This window comes from Coregonus lavaretus (genome assembly GCF_964263955.1).
Source record: "Coregonus lavaretus genome assembly, contig: HAP1_SCAFFOLD_383, whole genome shotgun sequence".
Lineage (NCBI taxonomy): Eukaryota > Metazoa > Chordata > Actinopteri > Salmoniformes > Salmonidae > Coregonus > Coregonus lavaretus.
The window spans coordinates 403,248-421,035 of record NW_028162768.1 but is presented as its reverse complement, the minus strand read 5'-3'; positions in this window follow the sequence as shown (position 1 = coordinate 421,035).

The window sequence follows — 17,788 nt, the reverse complement described above, 5'->3', positions numbered from 1 at the left end:
CTGTAACAGTTCATAATCTGGTATAACATTTTCCCTTCTGCTGTCAGCACTAGTTGGCTTTAAGGCCAAACTAGTGGGGCCAATCTTGTTGATACTCAGCAGAATGAGTTGTGTGTCAGCATCAGTTCTATGCTTTCAGAGTGACACTGATGTTTTCTGAATGAACAGCATTGCATCATGTGATGATACCTAGCCAAAGGAGCGAGGGAGCTATAGCTGCAGTGTTTTGGTTGGTAGAGAGATGGGTGGGCTTCAATACCACAGTCCAAGGGCAACGTTGTAATCTCTCCAAATGTGTACGGATGGGGAATCATCAATCAATCAATCAATTTTATTTTATATAGCCCTTCTTACATCAGCTAATATCTCGAAGTGCTGTACAGAAACCCAGCCTAAAACCCCAAACAGCTAGTAATGCAGGTGTAGAAGCACGGTGGCTAGGAAAAACTCCCTAGAAAGGCAAAACCTAGGAAGAAACCTAGAGAGGAACCAGGCTATGAGGGGTGGCCAGTCCTCTTCTGGCTGTGCCGGGTGGAGATTATAACAGAACCATGCCAAGATGTTCAAAAATGTTCATAAGTGACAAGCATGGTCAAATAATAATCAGGAATAAATCTCAGTTGGCTTTTCATAGCCGATCATTAGAGTTTAAAACAGCAGGTCTGGGACAGGTAGGGGTTCCATAACCGCAGGCAGAACAGTTTAAACTGGAATAGCAGCAAGGCCAGGCGGACTGGGGATAGCAAGGAGTCACCACGGCCGGTAGTCCCGACGTATGGTCCTAGGGCTCAGGTCTCTCAGTTGGCTTTTCATAGCCGATCATTTAGAGTTGAAAACAGCAGGTCTGGGACAGGTAGGGGTTTCGTAGCCGCAGGCAGAACAGTTGAAACTGGAATAGCAGCAAGGCCAGGCGGACTGGGGGCAGCAGGGTGTCATCATGCCCGGTAGTCCTGACGTATGGTCCTAGGGCTCAGGTTCTCAGAGAGAAAGAGAGAACGAGAGAATTAGAGAGAGCATACTTAAATTCACACAGGACACTGGATAAGACAGGAGAAGTACTCCAGGTATAACCAACTAACCCCAGCCCCCCGACACATAAACTACTGCAGCATAAATACTGGAGGCTGAGACAGGAGCGGTCCGGAGACACTGTGGCCCCATCCGAAGAAACCCCCGGACAGGGCCAAACAGGAAGGATATAACCCCACCCACTCCGCCAAAGCACAGCCCCCGCACCACTAGAGGGATATCCCCAACCACCAACTTACAATCCTGAGACAAGGCCGAGTATAGCCCACAGAGGTCTCCACCACAGCACAAACCAAGGGGGGGGGGGGGTCGCCAACCCAGACAGGAAGATCACGTCAGTAACTCAACCCACTCAATTGACGTACCCCTCCCAGGGACGGCATGAAAGAGCACCAGCAGGCCAGTGACTCAGCCCCTGCAACAGGGTTAGAGGCAGAGAACCCCAGTGGAGAGGGGAACCGGCCTGGCAGAGACAGCAAGGGCTGTTCGTTGCTCCAGCCTTTCCGTTCACCTTCACACTCCTGGGCCAGACTACACTCAATCATATGACCTACTGAAGAGATAAGTCTTCAGTAAAGACTTAAAGGTTGAGACCGAGTCTGCGTCTCTCACATGGGTAGGCAGACTGTTCCATAAAAATGGAGATCTATAGGAGAAAGCCCTGCCTCCCGCTGTTTGCTTAGAAATTCTAGGGACAATTAGGAGGCCTGCGTCTTGTGACCGTAGCGTACGTATTGGTATGTACGGCAGGACCAACTCGGAAAGATAGGTAGGAGCAAGCCCATGTAACGCTTTATAGGTTAACAGTAAAACCTTGAAATCAGCCCTTGCCTTAACAGGAAGCCAGTGTAGGGAAGCTAGCACTGGAGTAATATGATCAAATTTCTTGGTTCTAGTCAGGATTCTAGCAGCCGTATTTAGCACTAACTGAAGTTTATTTAGTGCTTTATCCGGGTAGCCGGAAAATAGAGCATTGCAGTAGTCTAATCTAGAAGTAACAAATGCATGGATTAATTTTTCTGCATCATTTTTGGACAGAAAATTTCTGATTTTTGCAATGTTACGTAGATGGAAAAAAGCTGTCCTTGAAACAGTCTTGATATGTTCGTCAAAAGAGAGATCAGGGTCAAGAGTAACGCCTAGGTCCTTCACAGTTTTATTTGAGACGACTTTACAACCATCAAGATGAATTGTCAGATTTAACAGAAGATCTCTTTGTTTCTTGGGACCTAGAACAAGCATCTCTGTTTTGTCCGAGTTTAAAAGTAAAAAGTTTTCAGCCATCCACTTCCTTATGTCTGAAACACAGGCTTCTAGCGAGGGCAATTTTGGGGCTTCACCATGCTTCATTGAAATGTACAGCTGTGTGTCATCCGCATAGCAGTGAAAGTTAACATTATGTTTTCGAATAACATCCCCAAGAGGTAAAATATATAGTGAAAACAATAGTGGTCCTAAAACGGAACCTTGAGGAACACCGAAATGTACAGTTGATTTGTCGGAGGACAGACCATTCACAGAGACAAACTGATATCTTTCCGACAGGTAGGATCTAAACCAGGCCAGAACTTGTCCGTGTAGACCAATTTGGGTTTCCAGTCTCTCCAAAAGAATGTGGTGATCGATGGTGTCAAAGGCAGCACTAAGGTCTAGTAGCACGAGGACAGATGCAGAGCCTCGGTCTGACGCCATTAAAAGGTCATTTACCACCTTCACAAGTGCAGTCTCAGTGCTATGATGGGGTCTAAAACCAGACTGAAGCATTTCGTATACATTGTTTGTCTTCAGAAAGGCAGTGAGTTGCTGCGCAACAGCTTTTTCTAAAATTTTTGAGAGGAATGGAAGATTCGATATTGGCCGATAGTTTTTTATATTTTCCGGGTCAAGGTTTGGCTTTTTCAAGAGAGGCTTTATCACTGCCACTTTTAGTGAGTTTGGTACACATCCGGTGGATAGAGAGCTGTTTATTATGTTCAACATAGGAGGGCCAAGCACAGGAAGCAGCTCCTTCAGCAGTTTAGTAGGAATAGGATCCAGTATGCAGCTTGAAGGTTTAGAGGCCATGATTATTTTCATCATTGTGTCAAGAGATATAGTACTAAAACACTTAAGTGTCTCTCCCGATCCCAGGCCCTCGCAGAGCTGTGCAGATCCAGGACAGCTAAGCCCTGGAGGAATACGCAGATTCAAAGAGGAGTCCGTAATTTGCTTTCTAATGGTCATGATCTTTTCCTCAAAGAAGTTCATGAATTTATCACTGCTGAAGTGAAAACCATCCTCTCTTGGGGAATGCTGCTTTTTAGTTAGCTTTGCAACAGTATCAAAAAGAAATTTTGGATTGTTCTTATTTTCCTCGATTAATTTGGAAAAGTAGGATGATCGAGCAGCAGTGAGGGCTCTTCGGTACTGCACGGTACTGTCTTTCCAAGCTAGTCGGAAGACTTCCAGTTTGGTGTGGCGCCATTTCCGTTCCAATTTCCTGGAAGCTTGCTTCAAAGCTCGGGTATTTTCTGTATACCAGGGAGCTAGTTTCTTATGACAAATGTTTTTCGTTTTTAGGGGTGCAACTGCATCTAGGGTATTGTGCAAGGTTAAATTTAGTTCCTCAGTTAAGTGGTTAACTGATTTTTGTCCTCTGACGTCCTTGGGTAGGCAGAAGGGGTCTGGAAGGGCATCAATGAATTTTTGTGTTGTCTGAGAATTTATAGCACGACTTTTGATGCTCCTTGGTTGGGGTCTGAGCAGATTATTTGTTGCGATTGCAAACGTAATAAAATGGTGGTCCGATAGTCCAGGATTTTGTGGAAAAACATTAAGATCTACAACATTTATTCCATGGGACAAAACTAGGTCCAGAGTATGACTGTGGCAGTGAGTAGGTCCAGAGACATGTTGGACAAAACCCACTGAGTCGATAATGGCTCCGAAGGACTTTTGGAGTGGGTCTGTGGACTTCTCCATGTGAATATTAAAATCACCAAAAATTAGAATATGATCTGCTATGACTACAAGGTCTGATAGGAATTCAGGAAACTCAGAGAGGAACGCTGTATATGGCCCAGGAGGCCTGTAAACAGTAGCTATAAAAAGTGATTGAGTAGGCTGCATAGATTTCATGACTAGAAGCTCGAAAGATGAAAACGTCATTTTTTTTTTTGTAAATTGAAATTTGCTATCGTAAATGTTAGCAACACCTCCGCCTTTGCGGGATGCACGGGGAATATGGTCACTAGTGTAACCAGGAGGTGAGGCCTCATTTAACACAGCAAATTCATCAGGCTTAAGCCATGTTTCAGTCAGGCCAATCACATCAAGATTATGATCAGTGATTAGTTCATTGACTATGACTGCCTTTGAAGTGAGGGATCTAACATTAAGTAACCCTATTTTGAGATGTGAGGTATCACGATCTCTTTCAATAATGGCAGGAATGGAGGAGGTCTTTATCCTAATAAGATTGCTAGGGTGGACACCACCATGTTTAGTTTTGCCCAACCTAGGTCGAGGCACAGACACAGTCTCAATGGGTATGGCTGAGCTGACTACACTGACTATACTATTGGCAGACTCCACTAAGCTGGCAGGTTGGCTAACAGCCTGCTGCCTGGCCTGCACCCTATTTCACTGTGGGGCTAAAGGAGTTAGAGCCCTATCTATGTTGGTAGATAAGAGGAGAGCACCCCTCCAGCTAGGATGGAGTCCGTCACTCCTCAGCAGGTCAGGCTTGATCCTGTTTGTGGGTGAGTCCCAGAAAGAGGGCCAATTATCCACAAATGTTATCTTTTGGGAGGGGCAGAAAACAGTTTTCAACCAGCGATTAAGTGCTGAGACTCTGCTGTAGAGCTCGTCACTTCCCCTAACTGGGAGGGGGCCAGAGACAATTACTCGATGCCGACACATCTTTCTAGCTGATTTACACGCTGAAGCTATGTTGCACTTGGTGACCTCTGACTGTTTCATCCTAACATCGTTGGTGCCGACGTGGATAACAATATCTCTATACTCTCTACACTCGCCAGTTTTAGCTTTAGCCAGCACCATCTTTAGATTAGCCTTAACGTCGGTAGCCCTGCCCCCTGGTAAACAGTGTATGATCGCTGGGTGATTCGTTTTAAGTCTAATACTGCGGGTAATGGAGTCGCCAATGACTAGGGTTTTCAATTTGTCAGAGCTAATGGTGGGAGCCTTCGGCGTCTCAGACCCCGTAACGGGAGGAGTAGAGACTAGAGAAGACTCAGACTCAGACTCCGACTCGCTACATAATGGGGAAAACCGGTTGAAGGTTTCTGTCGGCTGAATGAGCGACACCGGTTGAGCATTCCAACAGTATTTCCCTCCAGAAGCCATGAGAAAGTTGTCCGGCTGCAGGGACTGTGCGGGGGGAGTTATACTAACGTTACTGTCTGTACTTACTGGTGGCACAGACGCTGTTTCTTCCTTTCCTACACTGATAATACTCTTGCCTAACGATTGCGTCTGAAGCTGGGCTTGTAGCACAGCTATTCTCGCCGTAAGGCGAGAATTCTCCTGTATATTATGAGTACAGCGACTGCAATTAAAAGACATCATGTTAATGTTACTACTTAGCTTCGGCTGTTGAAGATGTTGATGAGCCATGTCCAGATAAAGCGTCCGGAGTGAAAAAGTTGAATAAGGGAAAAAAAGTTGCGATGGAAAAACGGAAAATAACGTAAAGTTGGCAGCTAAAACGCACAGGAAAATGACTCTTCTGTCTCGGGATAAACGTCCGGGGTGAAAAAGTTTAACGAAAAAAGATGAGTGAGGACAAAACTAAAAAGTTGGTAAATTTGTTGAACACAGAGATTGATTAAACGTTTATTAAAAGTAAAACGTGAATAGTTTGGCAGGTAGCCAAGTAGCAACAAACAGCAGAGCAGCACGGAGACAATGCGGAAGCGAGACGCATGGAATCCATGGTTATGTGTTTGTGTTTGTGTGTGTGTGTGTGTGCCTGTGTACTTGCCTGCCTTCCTGTGTGTGTGTTTAAGTGTGTGTGTTTGTGTTTGTGTTTAAGCGTGTATGTCATGTATTTTCGCTGGAAGGCCTCAGCGTGTTAGGGTGTGTGTGAGCCACAAATTTCACAGCCCATTAAAGTGGTGAAATCAGGCGTTGTAATTAGCATCATTATGCCAGAGGCAGATGAGATAGCTCTCGCTCATGAACAGTAGGTTAGGTAGGCCTGTAGATAGATTTAACCCAAGAGGAGGAGGGTGTAGTAGAGTGGAACCTAAGCCTTCTCTCTATGTGTTGTTCATTTGTGAAGGGCTAGAACGTGCTAACCTTTGGGTACACCGTTCAAAATGAACTGTCTATTTATCACTGAATCACTATCTTGTTCCTGTACACACACACACACACACACACACACACACACACACACACACACACACACACACACACACACACACACAGAGAGAGATACACAGACACACAGACACAGTTCCAGACACATTGAGGAGAACAAGTGGTGAATACACAACCATTAAGACTATCCGTCACCAAAGCTTGCTCCTGCAATGGAGGAGCAGGGGGTCTTAAATGAGAACAAGGAGGGCAGACATAAGATATAAGATCATATATTATTTTACTGTAAGCACTATTGTCCTCTATGTGTGAGCAATCTTTCTCTCTTGGGCTCTTGCTTTCCTTCAGCTTGCAAACAGTAAGCGCAGTGTAAAATATTGTTAATGATGTGTCATAATTTGTTTATTGTCACGTGTGAGTTCTCAGATTGATTATATTTTATTGGACAGTAATTATACTGTACTTTCATAATACAGAGCAATTTGTGTGTGTGTGTGTGTGTGTGTGTGTGTGTGTGTGTGTGTGTGTGTGTGTGTGTGTGTGTGTGTGTGTGTGTGTGTTTGTGTTTGTGTGTGTGTGTGTGTGTGGGACTGCCGCTTGATGTCACTCATCATTTCTGTTGCCATGACTCACAATTATGGTATGTACAAAACACTGTGTTAATGTGCACATATTTTCCTATCTAGTCCATTCATTACTACGTATCAGTTGTGCTAGTGTTACATTAAAATCTACTTCATTAGTGAATGAAGCGCCCAGTGAACGCTCCTGAACCTTAAACAAACATTATATTATAGATGGTCATCTGGAGAGATGACATACATACAGTACATTGTATTTGTAATGATTACTAACTAAACAAACTAGCCACAGAGAGTTAGAGGAAGGGGTCATACACTGTACTCAAACACAGACTTTTCCATTAAGTAAACAGGATGTTAATGTTTAAAAGAGACCGCAAAGTGCAGAGGTCAAACCATACCATCAAGTGTCTGTCTCTCAGGTTCAAACGTCACAAGTGGTTGAACTCTAAATGATACAGGGGCCATATACTATTGAATGTCAGTCAAATGAAGGAGCAGTTCTCATCATCAGACCAACAGTATTTTTCTCATAGTGTTTTTCTCAATATCAGCTGCTCTTCTTGCGCTCTGAGGTGCAATGCAGTAGCCTGGTCCAAGATCTGTTTGTGCTCTTGCCAACTCCACCGCTGCCATTGTCAAGCAAAACATGTCTGGCCTGACAACGAGTGACAAAGAGTTGGCATGATAGCATAACTGGCACTCAGGCTAACAAATACAGTTGATCACAGAGCATACAGTATCCCTGCTCAGCAAGTGAGATTATTATATATAGGCGTTGTGATTGTTTTGATAAAGAGTATTTTGTATGTAGTTATAATAAATAATAATAATACATGTAATTTGTAATGTGCTTATTGAAAAACAATCTCAAAGTACTAAGATGTTATATGAGGTAGTTTACTGGGGCTGGAAATAGTTGAGGTATGGGGTCATCATTTACTGGGGTCGTAATTTACTGACCACAGACAGTTATCAGGTACAATGTACAGAACACTACAATGTACAGGTAACTGACAAAATAAAGGAAACACTTGAGTAAATGAGGGATACAAAGTATATTGAAAGCAAATGCTTCCACACAGGTGTGGTTCCTGAGTTAATTAAGCAATTAAAATCCATGATTAGGGTCATGTATAAAAATGCCCAGTTGCACATTATTTTGTCTACCATGATCTAGAGATCTCAGTGACTTTGAAAGAAAGTTCTCAAAGGAGCAAATCAAATCAAATCAAATTGTATTTGTCACATGCGCCGAATACAACAGGTGTTGACCTTACCGTGAAATGCTTACTTACAAGCCCTTAACCAACAATGCAGTTCAAGAAATAGAGTTAAGAAACTAAAGTAAAAAATAAAATAAAAAGTAACACAATAAAATAACAATAATGAGGCAATATACAGGGGGTACCGGTACCGGGTCAATGTACAGGTTAGTCGAGGTAATTTGTAGATGTAGGTAGGGGTAAAGTGACTATCCATAGATAATAAACAGCAAGTAGCAGAAGTGTAAAAACAAAGGGGGGTGTCAATATAAACAGTCCGGGTGGCTATTTGATTAATTGTTCAGCAGTCTTATGGCTTGGGGGTAGAAGCTGTTAAGGAGCCTTTTGGACCTAGACTTGGAGCTCCGGTACTCCTTGCCGTGCGGTAGCAGAGAGAACAGTCTATGACTTGGGTGACTGGAGTCTTTGACCATTTTTGGGGCCTTCCTCTGACACCGCCCAGTATATAGGTCCAGGATGGCAGGAAGCTTGGCCTCAGTGATGTACTGGGCCGTACGCACTACCCTCTGTCGCGCCTTGCGGTCGAATGTCGAGCAGTTGCCATACCAGGCGGTGATGCAACCGGTCAGGAGGCTCTCGATGGTGCAACTGTAGAACTTTTTAAGGATCTGGGGACCCACGTCAAATATTTCCAGTCTCCTGAGGGGGAAAGGTGTTGTCGTGCCCTCTTCACGACTGTCTTGGTGTGTTTGGACCATGATAGTTTGTTGGTGATGTGGACACCAAGGAACTTGAAACTCTCGACCCGCTCCACGACAGCCGATGTGAATGGGGGCGTGTTCGGCCCTCCTTTTCCCTGTAGTCCATGATCAACTCCTTTGTCTTGCTCACGTTGAGGGAGAGGTTGTTGTCCTGGCACCACACTGCCAGGTCTCTGACCTCCTCCCTATACACTGTTTCATCGTTGTCGGTGATCAGGCCTACCACTGTTGTGTCGTCAGCAAACTTAATGATGGTGTTGGAGTCGTGCTTGGCCACGCAGTCGTGGGTGAACAGGGAGTACAGGAGGGGACTAAGCACGCACCCCTGAGGGGCTCCCGTGTTGAGGATCAGCGTGGCAGATGTGTTATTGCCTACCCTCACCACCTGGGGGCTTCCCGTTAGGAAGTCCAGGATCCAGTTGCAGAGGAAGGTGTTTAGTCCCAGGGTCCTTAGCTTAGTAATGAGCTTTGTGGGTGTGTTCCTTTTGTCCAGGTGGGAAAGGGCAGTGTGGAGTGCGATTGAGATTGCGTCATCTGTGGATCTGTTGGGGAGGTATGCAAATTGGAGTGGGTCTAGGGTTTCCGGGATGATGGTATTGATGTGAGCCATGACCAGCCTTTTAAAGCACTTCATGGCTACCGACGTTAGTGCTACGGGGCGGTAGTCATTTAGGCAGGTTACCTTTGCTTTCTTGGGCACAGGGATTATGGTGGTCTGCTTAAAACATGTAGGAATTACAGACTCGGTCAGGGAGAGGTTGAAAATGTCAGTGAAGACACTTGCCAGTTGGTCTGCGCATGCTCTGAGCACATAGGGAGTTTAGGGAGTTTAAAGGGTGTGTGGGTGTGTGGGTGTGTGTGTATGTGTGTGTGTGTGTGTCTCAGTCACCAGATCTCAACCCAATTGAACACTTATGGGAGATTCTGGAGTGGCACCTGAAACAGTGTCTTCTTCCATCATCAACAAAACACAAAATGATGGAATTTCTCGTGGAAATATGGTGTGGCATCCATCCAATAGAGTTCCAGACACTAGTAGAATCTATGCCAAGGTGTATTGAAGCTGTTCTGTCTGCCCATTGCCCTATTTAGACACTTTATGTTGATGTTTCCTTTATTTTGGCAGTTACTTATATCTCCTCTGACACTTTTACAGGTTGTTGTCTTTGAAACCCTGTACCTTTAAAATGGTTGGTTAGTTTTATTTGAGAGGTTGAGTTAGCAGCAGTGGCACACAGTTAGCCTATTATTAGAAAGATGTTTAGAGGTTCTGTTTTACTCACAATGGCCATAGAAATGGAGGAATATGTATCTTCTATAAAATCATTGGAAAACTGAACGTGTTGAGGTCATGTTGAATGGCTAATACTAGCTAGGTTTTCATCCAACTAGCGACAGATTTTCATGTGAATATTCAAAAATGATTTTGTTTAACAAGATATGGTTCTACATTTTTAGCACCCATGTTTTTTTATAATACTCTTGCTCTCCCCTTGCGAGGAAAACAACACTGAGCCTTTTTCAAAAAGAGAACATGTTAGGAAGAATCTTACAGAATCTTTCCAGATCCATGATATCCTTCGCCTGCTTTTATGGACTGCCCTCTTAAATTCAAACCACAGATTTTCAATGGGTTCAAGTCCGGAGACTGAGATAGCCATTGCAAAATGTTGATTTTGTGGTAAATTTACAATTTCTTTGTGGATTTTGATTAGCGCTTGGGGTTATTGTGTTACTGGAAGATACACTTGAGGCCAAACTTCAGACTCCTGGCAGAGGCAACCAGGTTTTGGCCTAAAATGTCTTGGTACTTGGTAAAGTTCATGATGCCGTTGACCTTAACAAGGACTCCAGGACTAGCATCATAACATCAAAGATCCCCCCCATATTTTACCGTAAGTATGAGATACATTTCTATTTTTCATGTTATCTGCCCATAGCACCGGCTAAAGTTTGATAAACGGCATTGGCACTTGGAACCGGTGCTATAGTCAGATTACATCAAAACAGAGCTCCTTGACCACGTGCACCAGTGGTGGCTCAGTGACGTTATCTTTGCAAGGGGAAAGTGCTATTGAATACAGGGGTGCCAATCATTTTGACCCCTATGTTTTTTGTTGTTGATTTTTTTTGTATTACTTGTTAAACAACTGTAATAGTATAACATAATATAATTTCCCATTTTTTGGGAGCATACAATATAGCTCAGTATTAGTATAATTTATTTTATACAGTCTTTCTTGCTCATCTTTATCAAGGGTGGCCATAATTATGGACCTGACTGTACATACTCTGTTAGGCTTGAAGAAGGCTCTTTGTCCATACAGCTGCACAACCAAACAAACAGACATTGTGAGATCCTAAATGGTTTATCTGAGAATACCTGGGTGGAGATCATTTGTTCGATTTCTCATTGTGTTCAAAGACCACTGTAACGTTTATGTTGGTTTCATATCAAATGTCTGGTTTTTGTAAATATGTCATATTGTTGCTACCGTTGTTGTTACTACTACTACTACTACTACTACTACTACTACTACTACTACTACTACTACTACTATTACTACTACTTGCAATTAAAAGCAGTTCCATTTCAAAATGGCTGGCTTCACACTTTTGGGTAGACAAATTTGTTAGCATTTCCAGTGCTGTTGAGGTTTGAGTGTGTTGACTTTTTTTTCCTCCTATTTGACTGAACATCTGTCTGTAGGCCTATTCTGAGGTTTAGTAGGTTTCTGTAGGTGAACTGTTCAAAAACAGGTTGCCTGTTTCTACATGACATCTACTTCAGGCCGGCAGAGAACTAGTACACCAGGTGCAGAGGAGGGTGCAATTATGTGTCGCCAGTTTTAGTTTCACAGTGACTCAACACGCAGATCTGTATAGCTGTGAAGTAATTGCTAATTCCCTTCCTTTGCAGTTGTGTTGTTATTAAAGTAAGTAGGGGAGACCAGGGTTGGTTCTCAGCACCAGTATACTGTACAGACACTGAGAATACAAAATATTAACAACACCTGCTCTTTCCATGACATAGACTGACCAGGTGAGTCCAAATGAGAGCTATGATCCCTTATTGAAGTCACTTGTTAAATCCACTTCAATCAGTGTAGATGAAGGGGAGGAGACAGGTTAAAGAAGGATTTGTTGGTATTTTCCGGATTGACTGACCATGTCTTAAAGTAATGATGGACTGTCGTTTTTCTTTGCTTATTTGAGCTGTTCTTGCCATAATATGGACTTCGTCTTTTACCAATTTTTTACATTTTTACATTTTAGTCATTTAGCAGACGCTCTTATCCAGAGCGACTTACAGTTAGTGCATACATTTCTTATTCTTTTCATACTGCCCCCCCCGTGGGAATCGAACCCACAACCCTGGCGTTGCAAGCGCCATGCTCTACCAACTGAGCTACACGGGCCCATGTAAAAGTGAGTTAGGGGCTGATTTGGGTACAACCACAATGTATTTTCTGGGACTTCCCCCTTACACAGAAGGTAAGCTATTTTCTAGTCATGATGAGTCAGGCTTGATAGGTGTGAATTGTAACTAACATTTGGAGTTTTGTCATATCTACACTACTGGTCAAAAGTTTTAGAACACCTACTCATTCAAGGGTTTTTCTTTATTTTTACTATTTTCTACATTGTAGAATAATGGTGAAGACATCAAAACTATGAAATAACCAAATAGGGCTATCTTCTGTATACCCCCCTACCTTGTCACAACACAACTGATTGGCTCAAACACATTAAGAAGGAAAGAAATTCCACCAATTAACTTTTAACAAGGCACACCTGTTAATTGAAATGCATTCCAGGTGACTACCTCATGAAGCTGGTTGAGAGAATGTCAAGCGTGTGCAATGCTGTCATCAAGGCAAAGGGTGGCTATTTGAAGAATGTCACGGTTTCGGCCGAGGCTGCTCCTCCTCCTGGTTCGGGCAGGCTTCGGCGGTCGTCGTCCCCGGAGTACTAGCTGCCACCGATCTATGTTTCATGTTCGTTTGGTTTGGTCTTGATGTTGTACACCTGTGTCTAGTTAGTCCTCGTTAGTGTTCTATTTAGTTCTCGTTGTGTGTGTCTGTGTTTGTGTGTGATTGCGCTTCTGTTTCGTGTTGGAACTACATTTTCCCTCCAGTGTTTTGGAGAGGTTATTTTGCACATGTTTGTGCGCCGTTTGTTTTGTCGCCTGTGTGCGCCGTGTATTCGCCTTCGGGCTTATTGTACTTTTATCTTTTATGAATATTGCACTAAAGCCTTTGGACTGAGCCTCTGCGTCCTGCACATGATTCATACACCACACCCACATTCAGCACCCGTTGACAGAATCACACACCATAATGGAATCAGCAGGATCGGCAGTGACGCCTGTGTCGCTCGAGGAGCATCTCCGTGGGCAAGAGGGCCAGATAAGACAACTGGAGACCGCTCTACAGGAGGTAATCAACACCTTGCACCGATGGGAGGCCAGCAGGGTACCCACACCTCCACCTACCCTGCCCACCCCATCGGTCGGTCCACCAGTCCCAGGTTCGGAACCCAGAGGGATTCGGCTCTCGCTCCCGAGGGCGTATGACGGAACAGCTGCCGGGTGTCAGGGGTTCCTCCTGCAGGTGGAGCTCTACCTGGCCACTGTACACCCGGTGCCCTCGGGATACGAGAGCGTTTCCGCCCTCATCTCCTGTCTCACGGGCAAGGCGTTGGAGTGGGCTAACGCCGAGTGGAGGAGGATGGACGCCAACACCATCACCTACGCCGAGTTCTCCCGCCGCTTCAAGGCCGTGTTCGACCATCCACCTGAGGGCAAAGCGGCGGGGGAGCGTCTAGTCCATTTGAGACAGGGGAGGAGGAGCGCTCAGGTGTTCGCTCTAGAGTACCGGACTCTAGCGGCGGATGCAGGGTGGAGTGAACGGGCTCTCATCGACCATTTTCGGTGTAGCCTCCGGGAGGACGTTCAACGGGAGTTGGCCTGCAGGGATACCCATCTGACTTTCGACCAGTTGGTCGATATGTCCATCCGTTTAGACACCCTGCTGGCCACCCGTGGACGTCCCGAGGGGGGTCCGTCCATTCCGCCCTCCGGCACCTCCGAGCTGAGCCCTATGGAGCTCGGTGGTGCCGGCGCTAGAGAACGGAGGAGGAAGAGCCCGAGGGGGCCTGTCTCCTGCACCAAGTGCGGTCGTGGAGGGCACACTGCGGCCAGGTGCTGGGGAGGGTTCTCCGGGGGAGAAGACAACAGGCCACGCACTGGGGGGGCCTCCCAGGTGAGTAGACGCCCCACTTACCCAGAGCTTTCTGTTGCGCACTTTTGTATACCTGTTGGTTTTCCACAGGTTGCACCTCATTCCCAGCATAAGGCGCTCGTAGATTCAGGCGCAGCTGGGAATTTTGTTGATCGAAAGTTTTGTTTAGAGTTAGGGATCCCTCTCCTACCTGTTGACAAACCTTTTCCCGTTCATGCCTTAGATAGCCGCCCGTTGGGATCAGGGTTGATTAGGGAAGTCACAGCGCCACTTAGGATGTGTGCGCAGGGGGGTCATGAAGAGACTATACAGCTGTATCTGATCGACTCTCCTGCGTACCCAGTGGTGCTGGGAATTCCCTGGTTAAGCACCCATAACCCTGCTATTTCGTGGCAACAGAGGGCTCTCGAAGGGTGGTCTGCTCAGTGTGAGGGGCGATGTCTGGGTGTTTCCGTGGGGGCGACTTCGGTGGAAAGTCCAAACCAAGTGCCCGCACTGCACATTCCGCCTGAATATGGGGATTTAGCTCTTGTGTTTAGCAAAACTAGGGCGACGCAGTTGCCTCCCCATAGACAGCGGGATTGTGCGATTGATCTCCAGGCAGGAGCAGCGCTCCCACGGAGCCATGTGTATCCTTTGTCTCAAGAGGAGAGAAAAGCTATGGAGACTTACATAGCCGAATCTTTGAGACAGGGATACATTCGGCCTTCCACTTCCCCCGCCTCTTCGAGTTTCTTTTTTGTGAAAAAGAAAGATGGAGGGTTGCGCCCGTGCATTGATTACCATGGTCTCAATCAGATTACTGTGAAATACAGTTATCCACTCCCTCTGATTGCGACCATGATGGAGTCATTGCATGGGGCGCGGTTTTTCACAAAATTGGATCTCAGGAGCGCGTATAACTTGGTGCGCATTAGGGAGGGCGATGAATGGAAAACAGCGTTTAGTACCACGTCAGGTCATTTCGAGTATCTTGTCATGCCATATGGGTTGATGAATGCTCCATCAGTCTTCCAATCCTTCGTAGATGACATTTTCCGGGATATGCAGGGACAAGGGGTGGTCGTGTACATTGATGATATTCTGGTGTACTCGTCTACCCGAGCCGAGCATGTAACCCTGGTGCGACGTGTATTGAGGAGGCTGTTGGAGCACGACCTATATGTCAAGGCAGAGAAATGTCTGTTTTTCCAGGAGTCGGTCTCCTTTTTGGGTTATCGGTTGTCCGCGTCAGGGGTGAGAATGGAGGTGGATCGTGTGTCCGCTGTGCGTAATTGGCAAACTCCAACCACTGTAAAAGAGGTGCAGCAGTTCTTGGGCTTTGCAAATTACTACCGGAGGTTTATCCGGGGTTTTGGACAGGTGGCAGCTCCCATCACGTCCCTTCTGAAGGGGGGTCCGGTGCGCCTGCAGTGGTCAGCTGATGCGGACAGGGCCTTTGGGAGACTGAAGGACCTGTTTACGTCGGCTCCGGTGCTGGCGCATCCGGATCCCACAATTCCCTTTCAGGTTGAGGTGGACGCGTCTGAGGCTGGTATAGGGGCCGTTCTCTCTCAACGGTCCGGCTCGCCACCTAAACTCCGCCCCTGTGCTTTTTACTCCAAAAAGCTCAGCCCGGCGGAGCGTAACTATGACGTTGGGGACAGGGAGTTGTTAGCTGTAGTTCAAGCCCTTAAGGTGTGGAGGCATTGGCTTGAGGGGGCTCAACACCCTTTCCTCATTTTGACTGACCATCGGAACCTGGAGTACATCCGGGCAGCGAGGAGACTGAACCCTCGCCAGGCTCGATGGAGTATGTTTCTCACCAGGTTCGTATTTAAAATCACGTACATCCCTGGGTCCCAGAATGGTAAGGCAGATGCACTGTCCCGGCGGTATGACACGGAGGAGAGGTCCGTTGAGCCTACTCCCATACTACCGGAGTCTTGCCTTGTGGCACCGGTGGTGTGGGAGGTCGATGCCGAGATCGAGCGAGCGTTGCGTACCGACCCCAGCCCTCCACAATGTCCTGAGGGTCGGAGGTACGTTCCGCTCGAGATTCGGGATCGACTCATCTACTGGGCTCACACGTCACCCTCCTCTGGACATCCGGGTATTGGCCGGACAGTGCATTGCCTTAGCACTAAATACTGGTGGCCTACTTTGGCTAGGGATGTGAGGGTTTACGTCTCCTCCTGCTCGGTGTGCGCCCAGTGTAAGGCGCCCCGACATCTGCCCAGGGGTAAGTTACAGCCCCTACCCGTTCCACAGCGACCATGGTCCCACCTCTCGGTGGATTTTGTAACAGACCTTCCCCTCTCTCAGGGGAATACCACCATCCTGGTCGTTGTGGACCGGTTCTCTAAGGCCTGTCGTCTTCTCCCTATGTCGGGTCTTCCTACTGCCCTACAGACCGCTGAGGCCCTATTTACCCACGTCTTCCGGCATTACGGGGTCCCCGAGGATATAGTGTCTGATCGAGGCCCCCAGTTTACCTCCCGTGTGTGGAGAGCGTTTATGGAGCGTTTGGGGGTCTCGGTTAGCCTTACCTCGGGGTACCACCCGGAGAGTAACGGGCAGGTAGAACGTGTCAACCAGGATGTGGGTAGGTTTCTGAGGTCGTATTGCCAGGACCGGCCTGAGGAGTGGGCGCGTTACATTCCATGGGCCGAGATGGCCCAGAACTCTCTCCGCCACTCCTCTACCAACCTAACCCCTTTCCAATGTGTATTAGGTTACCAGCCGGTTCTGGCACCGTGGCAGCAGAGCCAGATCGAGGCCCCTGCGGTGGATGATTGGATGAGGCGCTCGGAAGAGACGTGGAACGCTGCCCACGTCCACCTGCAGCGGGCCGTCCTTCGTCACAAGGCGAGCGCCGATCTCCACCGCAGTGAGGGGCCGGTGTACGCACCCGGAGATCGAGTCTGGCTCTCTACCAGAAACCTACCCCTCCGCCTGCCCTGCCGGAAGCTGGGTCGGCGGTTTGTGGGGCCCTTTAAAGTCCTGAGAAGATTGAACGAGGTGTGTTATAGGTTACATCTACCTGTTGAATATAAGAATATTAACCCCTCGTTCCATGTGTCTCTTCTCAGGCCGGTGGTAGCTGGTCCACTCCAGGACAATGAGATAGGAGAGACTCCTCCGCCCCCATTGGACATCGAGGGGGCTCCGGCGTACACCGTTCGGTCCATCTTGGACTCCAGACGCCGGATGGGGGGTCTCCAGTATCTCGTGGAGTGGGAGGGGTACGGCCCGGAGGAGCGGTGCTGGGTGCCGTGGAGGGACATCCTAGACCCATCTCTCCTGTCGGAGTTCCACCGGGACCATCCCGCGCGCCCTGCTCCGCGTCCTCCTGGTCATCCCCGAGGCCGGGGTCGGCGCACGGCTAGAGCCGCGCGTCAAGGGGGGGGTACTGTCACGGTTTCGGCCGAGGCTGCTCCTCCTCCTGGTTCGGGCAGGCTTCGGCGGTCGTCGTCCCCGGAGTACTAGCTGCCACCGATCTATGTTTCATGTTCGTTTGGTTTGGTCTTGATGTTGCACACCTGTGTCTAGTTAGTCCTCGTTAGTGTTCTATTTAGTTCTCGTTGTGTGTGTCTGTGTTTGTGTGTGATTGCGCTTCTGTTTCGTGTTGGAACTACATTTTC